We start from the raw sequence: 14936 nt of genomic DNA, 5'->3' as shown, positions 1-14936 counted from the left end.
TATCTCTTCTAGTTTAGCCAGAAAACGCGTTTAAAGTTTTGCAAAAGATTTTTTCAAATATCTCCAAAAATATTTTTGCTACAACATATTATCATATATTGGCAGAATCTGTGCATTCCCAGTGATCACAAAAAACACGTAGAATCACTCTATCTCTTCTAGTTTAGCCATAAAACGCATTTAAAGTTTTGCAAAAGATTTTTTCAAATATCTCCAAAAATATTTTTGCTACAACCTATTATCATATATCGGCAGAATCTGTGCATTCCCAGTGATCACAAAAAACACGTAGAATCGCTCTATCTCTTCTAGTTTAGCCAGAAAACGCGTTTAAAGTTTTGCAAAAGATTTTTTCAAATATCTCCAAAAATATTTTTGCTACAACCTATTATCATATATCGGCAGAATCTCTGCATTCCCAGTGATCACAACAAACACGTAGAATCGCTCTATCTCTTCTAGTTTAGCCATAAAACGCATTTAAATTTTGCAAAAAATTTTTTCAAATATCTCCAAAAATATTTTTGCTACAACCTATTATCATATATCGGCAGAATCTGAGCATTCCCAGTGATCACAAAAACACGTAGAATCGCTCTATCTCTTCTTGTTTAGCCAGGAAACGAGTTTACAGTTTTGCAAATGATTTTTTCAAATATCTCTGTGTATTCCCAGTGATCACAAAAAATACGTAGAATCGCTCTATCTCTTCTAGTTTAGCCAGAAAACGCGTTTAAAGTTTTGCAAAAGATTTTTTCAAATATCTCCAAAAATATTTTTGCTACAACCTATTATCATATATAGGCAGAATCTGTGCATTCCCAGTGATCACAAAAAACACGTAGAATCACTCTATCTCTTCTTGTTTAGCCAGAAAACGCGTTTAAAGTTTTGCAAAAGATTTTTTCAAATATCTCCAAAAATATTTTTATCATATATTGGCAGAATCTGTGCATTCCCAGTGATCACAAAAAACACGTAGAATCGCTCTATCTCTTCTAGTTTAGCCAGAAAGCGCATTTAAAATTTTGCAAAAGATTTTTTCAAATATCTCCAAAAATATTTTTGCTACAACCTATTATCATATATCGGCAGAATCTGTGCATTCCCAATGATCACAAAAAACACGTCACGCTCACACGCTCTATCTCTTCTAGTTTAGCCAGAAAACGCGTTTAAAGTTTTGCAAAAGATTTTTTCAAATATCTCCAAAAATATTTTTGCTACAACTTATTATCATATATCGGCAGAATCTGTGCATTCCCAATGATCACAAAAAACACGTAGAATCGCTCTATCTCTTCTTGTTTAGCCAGGAAACGAGTTCAAAGTCTTGCAAATGATTTTTTCAAATATCTCTGTGTATTCCCAGTGATCACAAAAAATACGTAGAATCGCTCTATCTCTTCTAGTTTAGCCAGAAAACGCGTTTAAAGTTTTGCAAAAGATTTTTTCAAATATCTCCAAAAATATTTTTATCATATATTGGCAGAATCTGTGCATTCCCAGTGATCACAAAAAACACGTAGAATCACTCTATCTCTTCTTGTTTAGCCAGAAAACGCGTTTAAAGTTTTGCAAAAGATTTTTTCAAATATCTCCAAAAATATTTTTATCATATATTGGCAGAATCTGTGCATTCCCAGTGATCACAAAAAACACGTAGAATCGCTCTATCTCTTCTAGTTTAGCCAGAAAGCGCATTTAAAATTTTGCAAAAGATTTTTTCAAATATCTCCAAAAATATTTTTGCTACAACCTATTATCATATATCGGCAGAATCTGTGCATTCCCAATGATCACAAAAAACACGTCACGCTCACACGCTCTATCTCTTCTAGTTTAGCCAGAAAACGCGTTTAAAGTTTTGCAAAAGATTTTTTCAAATATCTCCAAAAATATTTTTGCTACAACATATTATCATATATTGGCAGAATCTGTGCATTCCCAGTGATCACAAAAAACACGTAGAATCACTCTATCTCTTCTAGTTTAGCCATAAAACGCATTTAAAGTTTTGCAAAAGATTTTTTCAAATATCTCCAAAAATATTTTTGCTACAACCTATTATCATATATCGGCAGAATCTGTGCATTCCCAGTGATCACAAAAAACACGTAGAATCGCTCTATCTCTTCTAGTTTAGCCAGAAAACGCGTTTAAAGTTTTGCAAAAGATTTTTTCAAATATCTCCAAAAATATTTTTGCTACAACCTATTATCATATATCGGCAGAATCTCTGCATTCCCAGTGATCACAACAAACACGTAGAATCGCTCTATCTCTTCTAGTTTAGCCATAAAACGCATTTAAATTTTGCAAAAAATTTTTTCAAATATCTCCAAAAATATTTTTGCTACAACCTATTATCATATATCGGCAGAATCTGAGCATTCCCAGTGATCACAAAAACACGTAGAATCGCTCTATCTCTTCTTGTTTAGCCAGGAAACGAGTTTACAGTTTTGCAAATGATTTTTTCAAATATCTCTGTGTATTCCCAGTGATCACAAAAAATACGTAGAATCGCTCTATCTCTTCTAGTTTAGCCAGAAAACGCGTTTAAAGTTTTGCAAAAGATTTTTTCAAATATCTCCAAAAATATTTTTGCTACAACCTATTATCATATATAGGCAGAATCTGTGCATTCCCAGTGATCACAAAAAACACGTAGAATCACTCTATCTCTTCTTGTTTAGCCAGAAAACGCGTTTAAAGTTTTGCAAAAGATTTTTTCAAATATCTCCAAAAATATTTTTATCATATATTGGCAGAATCTGTGCATTCCCAGTGATCACAAAAAACACGTAGAATCGCTCTATCTCTTCTAGTTTAGCCAGAAAGCGCATTTAAAATTTTGCAAAAGATTTTTTCAAATATCTCCAAAAATATTTTTGCTACAACCTATTATCATATATCGGCAGAATCTGTGCATTCCCAATGATCACAAAAAACACGTCACGCTCACACGCTCTATCTCTTCTAGTTTAGCCAGAAAACGCGTTTAAAGTTTTGCAAAAGATTTTTTCAAATATCTCCAAAAATCTTTTTGCTACAACTTATTATCATATATCGGCAGAATCTGTGCATTCCCAATGATCACAAAAAACACGTAGAATCGCTCTATCTCTTCTTGTTTAGCCAGGAAACGAGTTCAAAGTCTTGCAAATGATTTTTTCAAATATCTCTGTGTATTCCCAGTGATCACAAAAAATACGTAGAATCGCTCTATCTCTTCTAATTTAGCCAGAAAACGCGTTTAAAGTTTTGCAAAAGATTTTTTCAAATATCTCCAAAAATATTTTTATCATATATTGGCAGAATCTGTGCATTCCCAGTGATCACAAAAAACACGTAGAATCACTCTATCTCTTCTTGTTTAGCCAGAAAACGCGTTTAAAGTTTTGCAAAAGATTTTTTCAAATATCTCCAAAAATATTTTTATCATATATTGGCAGAATCTGTGCATTCCCAGTGATCACAAAAAACACGTAGAATCGCTCTATCTCTTCTAGTTTAGCCAGAAAGCGCATTTAAAATTTTGCAAAAGATTTTTTCAAATATCTCCAAAAATATTTTTGCTACAACCTATTATCATATATCGGCAGAATCTGTGCATTCCCAATGATCACAAAAAACACGTCACGCTCACACGCTCTATCTCTTCTAGTTTAGCCAGAAAACGCGTTTAAAGTTTTGCAAAAGATTTTTTCAAATATCTCCAAAAATATTTTTGCTACAACATATTATCATATATTGGCAGAATCTGTGCATTCCCAGTGATCACAAAAAACACGTAGAATCACTCTATCTCTTCTAGTTTAGCCATAAAACGCATTTAAAGTTTTGCAAAAGATTTTTTCAAATATCTCCAAAAATATTTTTGCTACAACCTATTATCATATATCGGCAGAATCTGTGCATTCCCAGTGATCACAAAAAACACGTAGAATCGCTCTATCTCTTCTAGTTTAGCCAGAAAACGCGTTTAAAGTTTTGCAAAAGATTTTTTCAAATATCTCCAAAAATATTTTTGCTACAACCTATTATCATATATCGGCAGAATCTCTGCATTCCCAGTGATCACAACAAACACGTAGAATCGCTCTATCTCTTCTAGTTTAGCCATAAAACGCATTTAAATTTTGCAAAAAATTTTTTCAAATATCTCCAAAAATATTTTTGCTACAACCTATTATCATATATCGGCAGAATCTGAGCATTCCCAGTGATCACAAAAACACGTAGAATCGCTCTATCTCTTCTAGTTTAGCCATAAAACGCATTTAAAGTTTTGCAAAAGATTTTTTCAAATATCTCCAAAAATATTTTTGCTACAACCTATTATCATATATCGGCAGAATCTGTGCATTCCCAGTGATCACAAAAAACACGTAGAATCGCTCTATCTCTTCTTGTTTAGCCAGGAAACGAGTTTACAGTTTTGCAAATGATTTTTTCAAATATCTCTGTGTATTCCCAGTGATCACAAAAAATACGTAGAATCGCTCTATCTCTTCTAGTTTAGCCAGAAAACGCGTTTAAAGTTTTGCAAAAGATTTTTTCAAATATCTCCAAAAATATTTTTGCTACAACCTATTATCATATATAGGCAGAATCTGTGCATTCCCAGTGATCACAAAAAACACGTAGAATCGCTCTATCTCTTCTAGTTTAGCCAGAAAACGCGTTTAAAGTTTTGCAAAAGATTTTTTCAAATATCTCCAAAAATATTTTTGCTACAACCTATTATCATATATCGGCAGAATCTGTGCATTCCCAGTGATCACAAAAAACACGTAGAATCGCTCTATCTCTTCTAGTTTAGCCATAAAACGCATTTAAATTTTGCAAAAAATTTTTTCAAATATCTCCAAAAATATTTTTGCTACAACCTATTATCATATATCGGCAGAATCTGTGCATTCCCAGTGATCACAAAATACACGTGGAATCGCTCTGTCTCTTCTAGTTTAGCCAGAAAACGCGTTTAAAGTTTTGCAAAAGATTTTTTTAAATATCTCCAAAAATATTTTTGCTACAACATATTATCATATATTGGCAGTATCTGTGCATTCCCAGTGATCACAAAAAACACGTAGAATCACTCTATCTCTTCTTGTTTAGCCAGGAAACGCGTTTAAAGTTTTGCAAATGATTTTTTCAAATATCTCTGTGCATTCCCAGTGATCACAAAAAATACGTAGAATCGCTCTATCTCTTCTAGTTTAGCCAGAAAGCGCATTTAAAATTTTGCAAAAGATTTTTTCAAATATCTCCAAAAATATTTTTGCTACAACTATCGGCAGAATCTGTGCATTCCCAATGATCACAAAAAACACGTAGAATCGCTCTATCTCTTCTTGTTTAGCCAGGAAACGAGTTCAAAGTCTTGCAAATGATTTTTTCAAATATCTCTGTGTATTCCCAGTGATCACAAAAAATACGTAGAATCGCTCTATCTCTTCTAGTTTAGCCAGAAAACGCGTTTAAAGTTTTGCAAAAGATTTTTTCAAATATGTCCAAAAATATTTTTGCTACAACCTATTATCATATATCGGCAGAATCTGTGCATTCCCAGTGATCACAAAAAACACGTAGAATCGCTCTATCTCTTCTAGTTTAGCCATAAAACGCATTTAAAGTTTTGCAAAAGATTTTTTCAAATATCTCCAAAAATATTTTTGCTACAACCTATTATCATATATCGGCAGAATCTGTGCATTCCCAGTGATCACAAAAAACACGTAGAATCGCTCTATCTCTTCTTGTTTAGCCAGGAAACGAGTTTACAGTTTTGCAAATGATTTTTTCAAATATCTCTGTGCATTCCCAGTGATCACAAAAAATACGTAGAATCGCTCTATCTCTTCTAGTTTAGCCAGAAAACGCGTTTAAAGTTTTGCAAAAGATTTTTTCAAATATCTCCAAAAATATTTTTGCTACAACCTATTATCATATATAGGCAGAATCTGTGCATTCCCAGTGATCACAAAAAACACGTAGAATCGCTCTATCTCTTCTAGTTTAGCCAGAAAACGCGTTTAAAGTTTTGCAAAAGATTTTTTCAAATATCTCCAAAAATATTTTTGCTACAACCTATTATCATATATCGGCAGAATCTGTGCATTCCCAGTGATCACAAAAAACACGTAGAATCGCTCTATCTCTTCTAGTTTAGCCATAAAACGCATTTAAATTTTGCAAAAAATTTTTTCAAATATCTCCAAAAATATTTTTGCTACAACCTATTATCATATATCGGCAGAATCTGTGCATTCCCAGTGATCACAAAATACACGTGGAATCGCTCTGTCTCTTCTAGTTTAGCCAGAAAACGCGTTTAAAGTTTTGCAAAAGATTTTTTTAAATATCTCCAAAAATATTTTTGCTACAACATATTATCATATATTGGCAGTATCTGTGCATTCCCAGTGATCACAAAAAACACGTAGAATCACTCTATCTCTTCTTGTTTAGCCAGGAAACGCGTTTAAAGTTTTGCAAATGATTTTTTCAAATATCTCTGTGCATTCCCAGTGATCACAAAAAATACGTAGAATCGCTCTATCTCTTCTAGTTTAGCCAGAAAGCGCATTTAAAATTTTGCAAAAGATTTTTTCAAATATCTCCAAAAATATTTTTGCTACAACTATCGGCAGAATCTGTGCATTCCCAATGATCACAAAAAACACGTAGAATCGCTCTATCTCTTCTTGTTTAGCCAGGAAACGAGTTCAAAGTCTTGCAAATGATTTTTTCAAATATCTCTGTGTATTCCCAGTGATCACAAAAAATACGTAGAATCGCTCTATCTCTTCTAGTTTAGCCAGAAAACGCGTTTAAAGTTTTGCAAAAGATTTTTTCAAATATGTCCAAAAATATTTTTGCTACAACCTATTATCATATATCGGCAGAATCTGTGCATTCCCAGTGATCACAAAAAACACGTAGAATCGCTCTATCTCTTCTAGTTTAGCCATAAAACGCATTTAAAGTTTTGCAAAAGATTTTTTCAAATATCTCCAAAAATATTTTTGCTACAACTTATTATCATATATCGGCAGAATCTGTGCATTCCCAATGATCACAAAAAACACGTAGAATCGCTCTATCTCTTCTTGTTTAGCCAGGAAACGAGTTCAAAGTCTTGCAAATGATTTTTTCAAATATCTCTGTGTATTCCCAGTGATCACAAAAAATACGTAGAATCGCTCTATCTCTTCTAGTTTAGCCAGAAAACGCGTTTAAAGTTTTGCAAAAGATTTTTTCAAATATCTCCAAAAATATTTTTGCTACAACTTATTATCATATATCGGCAGAATCTGTGCATTCCCAATGATCACAAAAAACACGTAGAATCGCTCTATCTCTTCTTGTTTAGCCAGGAAACGAGTTCAAAGTCTTGCAAATGATTTTTTCAAATATCTCTGTGTATTCCCAGTGATCACAAAAAATACGTAGAATCGCTCTATCTCTTCTAGTTTAGCCAGAAAACGCGTTTAAAGTTTTGCAAAAGATTTTTTCAAATATCTCCAAAAATATTTTTATCATATATTGGCAGAATCTGTGCATTCCCAGTGATCTCAAAAAACACGTAGAATCGCTCTATCTCTTCTAGTTTAGCCAGAAAACGCGTTTAAAGTTTTGCAAAAGATTTTTTCAAATATCTCCAAAAATATTTTTGCTACAACCTATTATCATATATCGGCAGAATCTGTGCATTCCCAGTGATCACAAAAAACACGTAGAATCGCTCTATCTCTTCTAGTTTAGCCATAAAACGCATTTAAATTTTGCAAAAAATTTTTTCAAATATCTCCAAAAATATTTTTGCTACAACCTATTATCATATATCGGCAGAATCTGTGCATTCCCAGTGATCACAAAATACACGTGGAATCGCTCTGTCTCTTCTAGTTTAGCCAGAAAACGCGTTTAAAGTTTTGCAAAAGATTTTTTTAAATATCTCCAAAAATATTTTTGCTACAACATATTATCATATATTGGCAGTATCTGTGCATTCCCAGTGATCACAAAAAACACGTAGAATCACTCTATCTCTTCTTGTTTAGCCAGGAAACGCGTTTAAAGTTTTGCAAATGATTTTTTCAAATATCTCTGTGCATTCCCAGTGATCACAAAAAATACGTAGAATCGCTCTATCTCTTCTAGTTTAGCCAGAAAGCGCATTTAAAATTTTGCAAAAGATTTTTTCAAATATCTCCAAAAATATTTTTGCTACAACTATCGGCAGAATCTGTGCATTCCCAATGATCACAAAAAACACGTAGAATCGCTCTATCTCTTCTTGTTTAGCCAGGAAACGAGTTCAAAGTCTTGCAAATGATTTTTTCAAATATCTCTGTGTATTCCCAGTGATCACAAAAAATACGTAGAATCGCTCTATCTCTTCTAGTTTAGCCAGAAAACGCGTTTAAAGTTTTGCAAAAGATTTTTTCAAATATGTCCAAAAATATTTTTGCTACAACCTATTATCATATATCGGCAGAATCTGTGCATTCCCAGTGATCACAAAAAACACGTAGAATCGCTCTATCTCTTCTAGTTTAGCCATAAAACGCATTTAAAGTTTTGCAAAAGATTTTTTCAAATATCTCCAAAAATATTTTTGCTACAACCTATTATCATATATCGGCAGAATCTGTGCATTCCCAGTGATCACAAAAAACACGTAGAATCGCTCTATCTCTTCTTGTTTAGCCAGGAAACGAGTTTACAGTTTTGCAAATGATTTTTTCAAATATCTCTGTGCATTCCCAGTGATCACAAAAAATACGTAGAATCGCTCTATCTCTTCTAGTTTAGCCAGAAAACGCGTTTAAAGTTTTGCAAAAGATTTTTTCAAATATCTCCAAAAATATTTTTGCTACAACCTATTATCATATATAGGCAGAATCTGTGCATTCCCAGTGATCACAAAAAACACGTAGAATCGCTCTATCTCTTCTAGTTTAGCCAGAAAACGCGTTTAAAGTTTTGCAAAAGATTTTTTCAAATATCTCCAAAAATATTTTTGCTACAACCTATTATCATATATCGGCAGAATCTGTGCATTCCCAGTGATCACAAAAAACACGTAGAATCGCTCTATCTCTTCTAGTTTAGCCATAAAACGCATTTAAATTTTGCAAAAAATTTTTTCAAATATCTCCAAAAATATTTTTGCTACAACCTATTATCATATATCGGCAGAATCTGTGCATTCCCAGTGATCACAAAATACACGTGGAATCGCTCTGTCTCTTCTAGTTTAGCCAGAAAACGCGTTTAAAGTTTTGCAAAAGATTTTTTTAAATATCTCCAAAAATATTTTTGCTACAACATATTATCATATATTGGCAGTATCTGTGCATTCCCAGTGATCACAAAAAACACGTAGAATCACTCTATCTCTTCTTGTTTAGCCAGGAAACGCGTTTAAAGTTTTGCAAATGATTTTTTCAAATATCTCTGTGCATTCCCAGTGATCACAAAAAATACGTAGAATCGCTCTATCTCTTCTAGTTTAGCCAGAAAGCGCATTTAAAATTTTGCAAAAGATTTTTTCAAATATCTCCAAAAATATTTTTGCTACAACTATCGGCAGAATCTGTGCATTCCCAATGATCACAAAAAACACGTAGAATCGCTCTATCTCTTCTTGTTTAGCCAGGAAACGAGTTCAAAGTCTTGCAAATGATTTTTTCAAATATCTCTGTGTATTCCCAGTGATCACAAAAAATACGTAGAATCGCTCTATCTCTTCTAGTTTAGCCAGAAAACGCGTTTAAAGTTTTGCAAAAGATTTTTTCAAATATGTCCAAAAATATTTTTGCTACAACCTATTATCATATATCGGCAGAATCTGTGCATTCCCAGTGATCACAAAAAACACGTAGAATCGCTCTATCTCTTCTAGTTTAGCCATAAAACGCATTTAAAGTTTTGCAAAAGATTTTTTCAAATATCTCCAAAAATATTTTTGCTACAACTTATTATCATATATCGGCAGAATCTGTGCATTCCCAATGATCACAAAAAACACGTAGAATCGCTCTATCTCTTCTTGTTTAGCCAGGAAACGAGTTCAAAGTCTTGCAAATGATTTTTTCAAATATCTCTGTGTATTCCCAGTGATCACAAAAAATACGTAGAATCGCTCTATCTCTTCTAGTTTAGCCAGAAAACGCGTTTAAAGTTTTGCAAAAGATTTTTTCAAATATCTCCAAAAATATTTTTATCATATATTGGCAGAATCTGTGCATTCCCAGTGATCTCAAAAAACACGTAGAATCACTCTATCTCTTCTTGTTTAGCCAGGAAACGTGTTTAAAGTTTTGCAAATGATTTTTTCAAATATCTCTGTGCATTCCCAGTGATCACAAAAAATACGTAGAATCGCTCTATCTCTTCTAGTTTAGCCAGAAAGCGCGTTTAAAGTTTTGCAAAAGATTTTTTCAAATATCTCCAAAAATATTTTTGCTACAACCTATTATCATATATCGGCAGAATCTGTGCATTCCCAGTGATCACAAAAAACACGTAGAATCGCTCTATCTCTTCTAGTTTAACCAGAAAACGCATTTAAAGTTTTGCAAAAGATTTTTTCAAATATCTCCAAAAATATTTTTGCTACAACTTATTATCATATATCGGAAGAATCTGTGCATTCCCAATGATCACAAAAAACACGTAGAATCGCTCTATCTCTTCTTGTTTAGCCAGGAAACGAGTTCAAAGTCTTGCAAATGATTTTTTCAAATATCTCTGTGTATTCCCAGTGATCACAAAAAATACGTAGAATCGCTCTATCTCTTCTAGTTTAGCCAGAAAACGCGTTTAAAGTTTTGCAAAAGATTTTTTCAAATATCTCCAAAAATATTTTTATCATATATTGGCAGAATCTGTGCATTCCCAGTGATCACAAAAAACACGTAGAATCGCTCTATCTCTTCTAGTTTAGCCAGAAAGCGCATTTAAAATTTTGCAAAAGATTTTTTCAAATATCTCCAAAAATATTTTTGCTACAACCTATTATCATATATCGGCAGAATCTGTGCATTCCCAATGATCACAAAAAACACGTAGAATCGCTCTATCTCTTCTTGTTTAGCCAGGAAACGAGTTCAAAGTCTTGCAAATGATTTTTTCAAATATCTCTGTGTATTCCCAGTGATCACAAAAAATACGTAGAATCGCTCTATCTCTTCTAGTTTAGCCAGAAAACGCGTTTAAAGTTTTGCAAAAGATTTTTTCAAATATCTCCAAAAATATTTTTGCTACAACCTATTATCATATATCGGCAGAATCTGTGCATTCCCAATGATCACAAAAAACACGTAGAATCGCTCTATCTCTTCTAGTTTAGCCAGAAAGCGCATTTAAAATTTTGCAAAAGATTTTTTCAAATATCTCCAAAAATATTTTTGCTACAACCTATTATCATATATCGGCAGAATCTGTGCATTCCCAGTGATCACAAAATACACGTGGAATCGCTCTGTCTCTTCTAGTTTAGCCAGAAAACGCGTTTAAAGTTTTGCAAAAGATTTTTTTAAATATCTCCAAAAATATTTTTGCTACAACCTATTATCATATATCGGCAGAATCTGTGCATTCCCAATGATCACAAAAAACACGTAGAATCGCTCTATCTCTTCTTGTTTAGCCAGGAAACGAGTTCAAAGTCTTGCAAATGATTTTTTCAAATATCTCTGTGTATTCCCAGTGATCACAAAAAATACGTAGAATCGCTCTATCTCTTCTAGTTTAGCCAGAAAACGCGTTTAAAGTTTTGCAAAAGATTTTTTCAAATATCTCCAAAAATATTTTTGCTACAACCTATTATCATATATCGGCAGAATCTGTGCATTCCCAGTGATCACAAAATACACGTGGAATCGCTCTATCTCTTCTAGTTTAGCCAGAAAACGCGTTTAAAGTTTTGCAAAAGATTTTTTCAAATATCTCCAAAAATATTTTTGCTACAACCTATTATCATATATCGGCAGAATCTGTGCATTCCCAATGATCACAAAAAACACGTAGAATCGCTCTATCTCTTCTTGTTTAGCCAGGAAACGAGTTCAAAGTCTTGCAAATGATTTTTTCAAATATCTCTGTGTATTCCCAGTGATCACAAAAAATACGTAGAATCGCTCTATCTCTTCTAGTTTAGCCAGAAAACGCGTTTAAAGTTTTGCAAAAGATTTTTTCAAATATCTCCAAAAATATTTTTGCTACAACCTATTATCATATATCGGCAGAATCTGTGCATTCCCAGTGATCACAAAAAACACGTAGAATCGCTCTATCTCTTCTAGTTTAGCCATAAAACGCATTTAAATTTTGCAAAAAATTTTTTCAAATATCTCCAAAAATATTTTTGCTACAACCTATTATCATATATCGGCAGAATCTGTGCATTCCCAGTGATCACAAAAAACACGTAGAATCGCTCCATCTCTTCTAGTTTAGCCAGAAAACGCATTTAAAGTTTTGCAAAAGATTTTTTCAAATATCTCCAAAAATATTTTTGCTACAACTTATTATCATATATCGGCAGAATCTGTGCATTCCCAATGATCACAAAAAACACGTAGAATCGCTCTATCTCTTCTTGTTTAGCCAGGAAACGAGTTCAAAGTCTTGCAAATGATTTTTTCAAATATCTCTGTGTATTCCCAGTGATCACAAAAAATACGTAGAATCGCTCTATCTCTTCTAGTTTAGCCAGAAAACGCGTTTAAAGTTTTGCAAAAGATTTTTTCAAATATCTCCAAAAATATTTTTATCATATATTGGCAGAATCTGTGCATTCCCAGTGATCACAAAAAACACGTAGAATCACTCTATCTCTTCTTGTTTAGCCAGAAAACGCGTTTAAAGTTTTGCAAAAGATTTTTTCAAATATCTCCAAAAATATTTTTATCATATATTGGCAGAATCTGTGCATTCCCAGTGATCACAAAAAACACGTAGAATCGCTCTATCTCTTCTAGTTTAGCCAGAAAGCGCATTTAAAATTTTGCAAAAGATTTTTTCAAATATCTCCAAAAATATTTTTGCTACAACCTATTATCATATATCGGCAGAATCTGTGCATTCCCAATGATCACAAAAAACACGTCACGCTCACACGCTCTATCTCTTCTAGTTTAGCCAGAAAACGCGTTTAAAGTTTTGCAAAAGATTTTTTCAAATATCTCCAAAAATATTTTTGCTACAACCTATTATCATATATCGGCAGAATCTGTGCATTCCCAATGATCACAAAAAACACGTAGAATCGCTCTATCTCTTCTAGTTTAGCCAGAAAGCGCATTTAAAATTTTGCAAAAGATTTTTTCAAATATCTCCAAAAATATTTTTGCTACAACCTATTATCATATATCGGCAGAATCTGTGCATTCCCAGTGATCACAAAATACACGTGGAATCGCTCTGTCTCTTCTAGTTTAGCCAGAAAACGCGCTTAAAGTTTTGCAAAAGATTTTTTTAAATATCTCCAAAAATATTTTTGCTACAACATATTATCATATATTGGCAGTATCTGTGCATTCCCAGTGATCACAAAAAACACGTAGAATCACTCTATCTCTTCTTGTTTAGCCAGGAAACGCGTTTAAAGTTTTGCAAATGATTTTTTCAAATATCTCTGTGCATTCCCAGTGATCACAAAAAATACGTAGAATCGCTCTATCTCTTCTAGTTTAGCCAGAAAGCGCATTTAAAATTTTGCAAAAGATTTTTTCAAATATCTCCAAAAATATTTTTGCTACAACTTATTATCATATATCGGCAGAATCTGTGCATTCCCAGTGATCACAAAAAACACGTAGAATCGCTCTATCTCTTCTAGTTTAGCCAGAAAACGCATTTAAAGTTTTGCAAAAGATTTTTTCAAATATCTCCAAAAATATTTTTGCTACAACCTATTATCATATATCGGCAGAATCTGTGCATTCCCAGTGATCACAAAATACACGTGGAATCGCTCTGTCTCTTCTAGTTTAGCCAGAAAACGCGCTTAAAGTTTTGCAAAAGATTTTTTTAAATATCTCCAAAAATATTTTTGCTACAACATATTATCATATATTGGCAGTATCTGTGCATTCCCAGTGATCACAAAAAACACGTAGAATCACTCTATCTCTTCTTGTTTAGCCAGGAAACGCGTTTAAAGTTTTGCAAATGATTTTTTCAAATATCTCTGTGCATTCCCAGTGATCACAAAAAATACGTAGAATCGCTCTATCTCTTCTAGTTTAGCCAGAAAGCGCATTTAAAATTTTGCAAAAGATTTTTTCAAATATCTCCAAAAATATTTTTGCTACAACTTATTATCATATATCGGAAGAATCTGTGCATTCCCAATGATCACAAAAAACACGTAGAATCGCTCTATCTCTTCTTGTTTAGCCAGGAAACGAGTTCAAAGTCTTGCAAATGATTTTTTCAAATATCTCAGTGTATTCCCAGTGATCACAAAAAATACGTAGAATCGCTCTATCTCTTCTAGTTTAGCCAGAAAACGCGTTTAAAGTTTTGCAAAAGATTTTTTCAAATATCTCCAAAAATATTTTTATCATATATTGGCAGAATCTGTGCATTCCCAGTGATCACAAAAAACACGTAGAATCGCTCTATCTCTTCTAGTTTAGCCAGAAAGCGCATTTAAAATTTTGCAAAAGATTTTTTCAAATATCTCCAAAAATATTTTTGCTACAACCTATTATCATATATCGGCAGAATCTGTGCATTCCCAATGATCACAAAAAACACGTAGAATCGCTCTATCTCTTCTTGTTTAGCCAGGAAACGAGTTCAAAGTCTTGCAAATGATTTTTTCAAATATCTCTGTGTATTCCCAGTGATCACAAAAAATACGTAGAATCGCTCTATCTCTTCTAGTTTAGCCAGAAAACGCGTTT

At 32.9% G+C, this 14936-nt stretch overlaps 1 protein-coding gene across 1 annotated transcript in view; it reads left to right on the top strand.

Moving 5' to 3' along the window:
• LOC129605657 (pancreatic triacylglycerol lipase-like) overlaps positions 1-14936 on the top strand; it is a 90269-nt gene that overhangs the window by 11157 nt on the left and 64176 nt on the right. The gene's annotated exons all lie outside the window — the stretch shown is intronic.

This window comes from Condylostylus longicornis, unplaced genomic scaffold (assembly GCF_029603195.1).
Source record: "Condylostylus longicornis isolate FDR11 unplaced genomic scaffold, ASM2960319v2 ptg000013l, whole genome shotgun sequence".
NCBI lineage: Eukaryota > Metazoa > Arthropoda > Insecta > Diptera > Dolichopodidae > Condylostylus > Condylostylus longicornis.
This window is presented reverse-complemented; position numbering and strand designations above follow the sequence as displayed.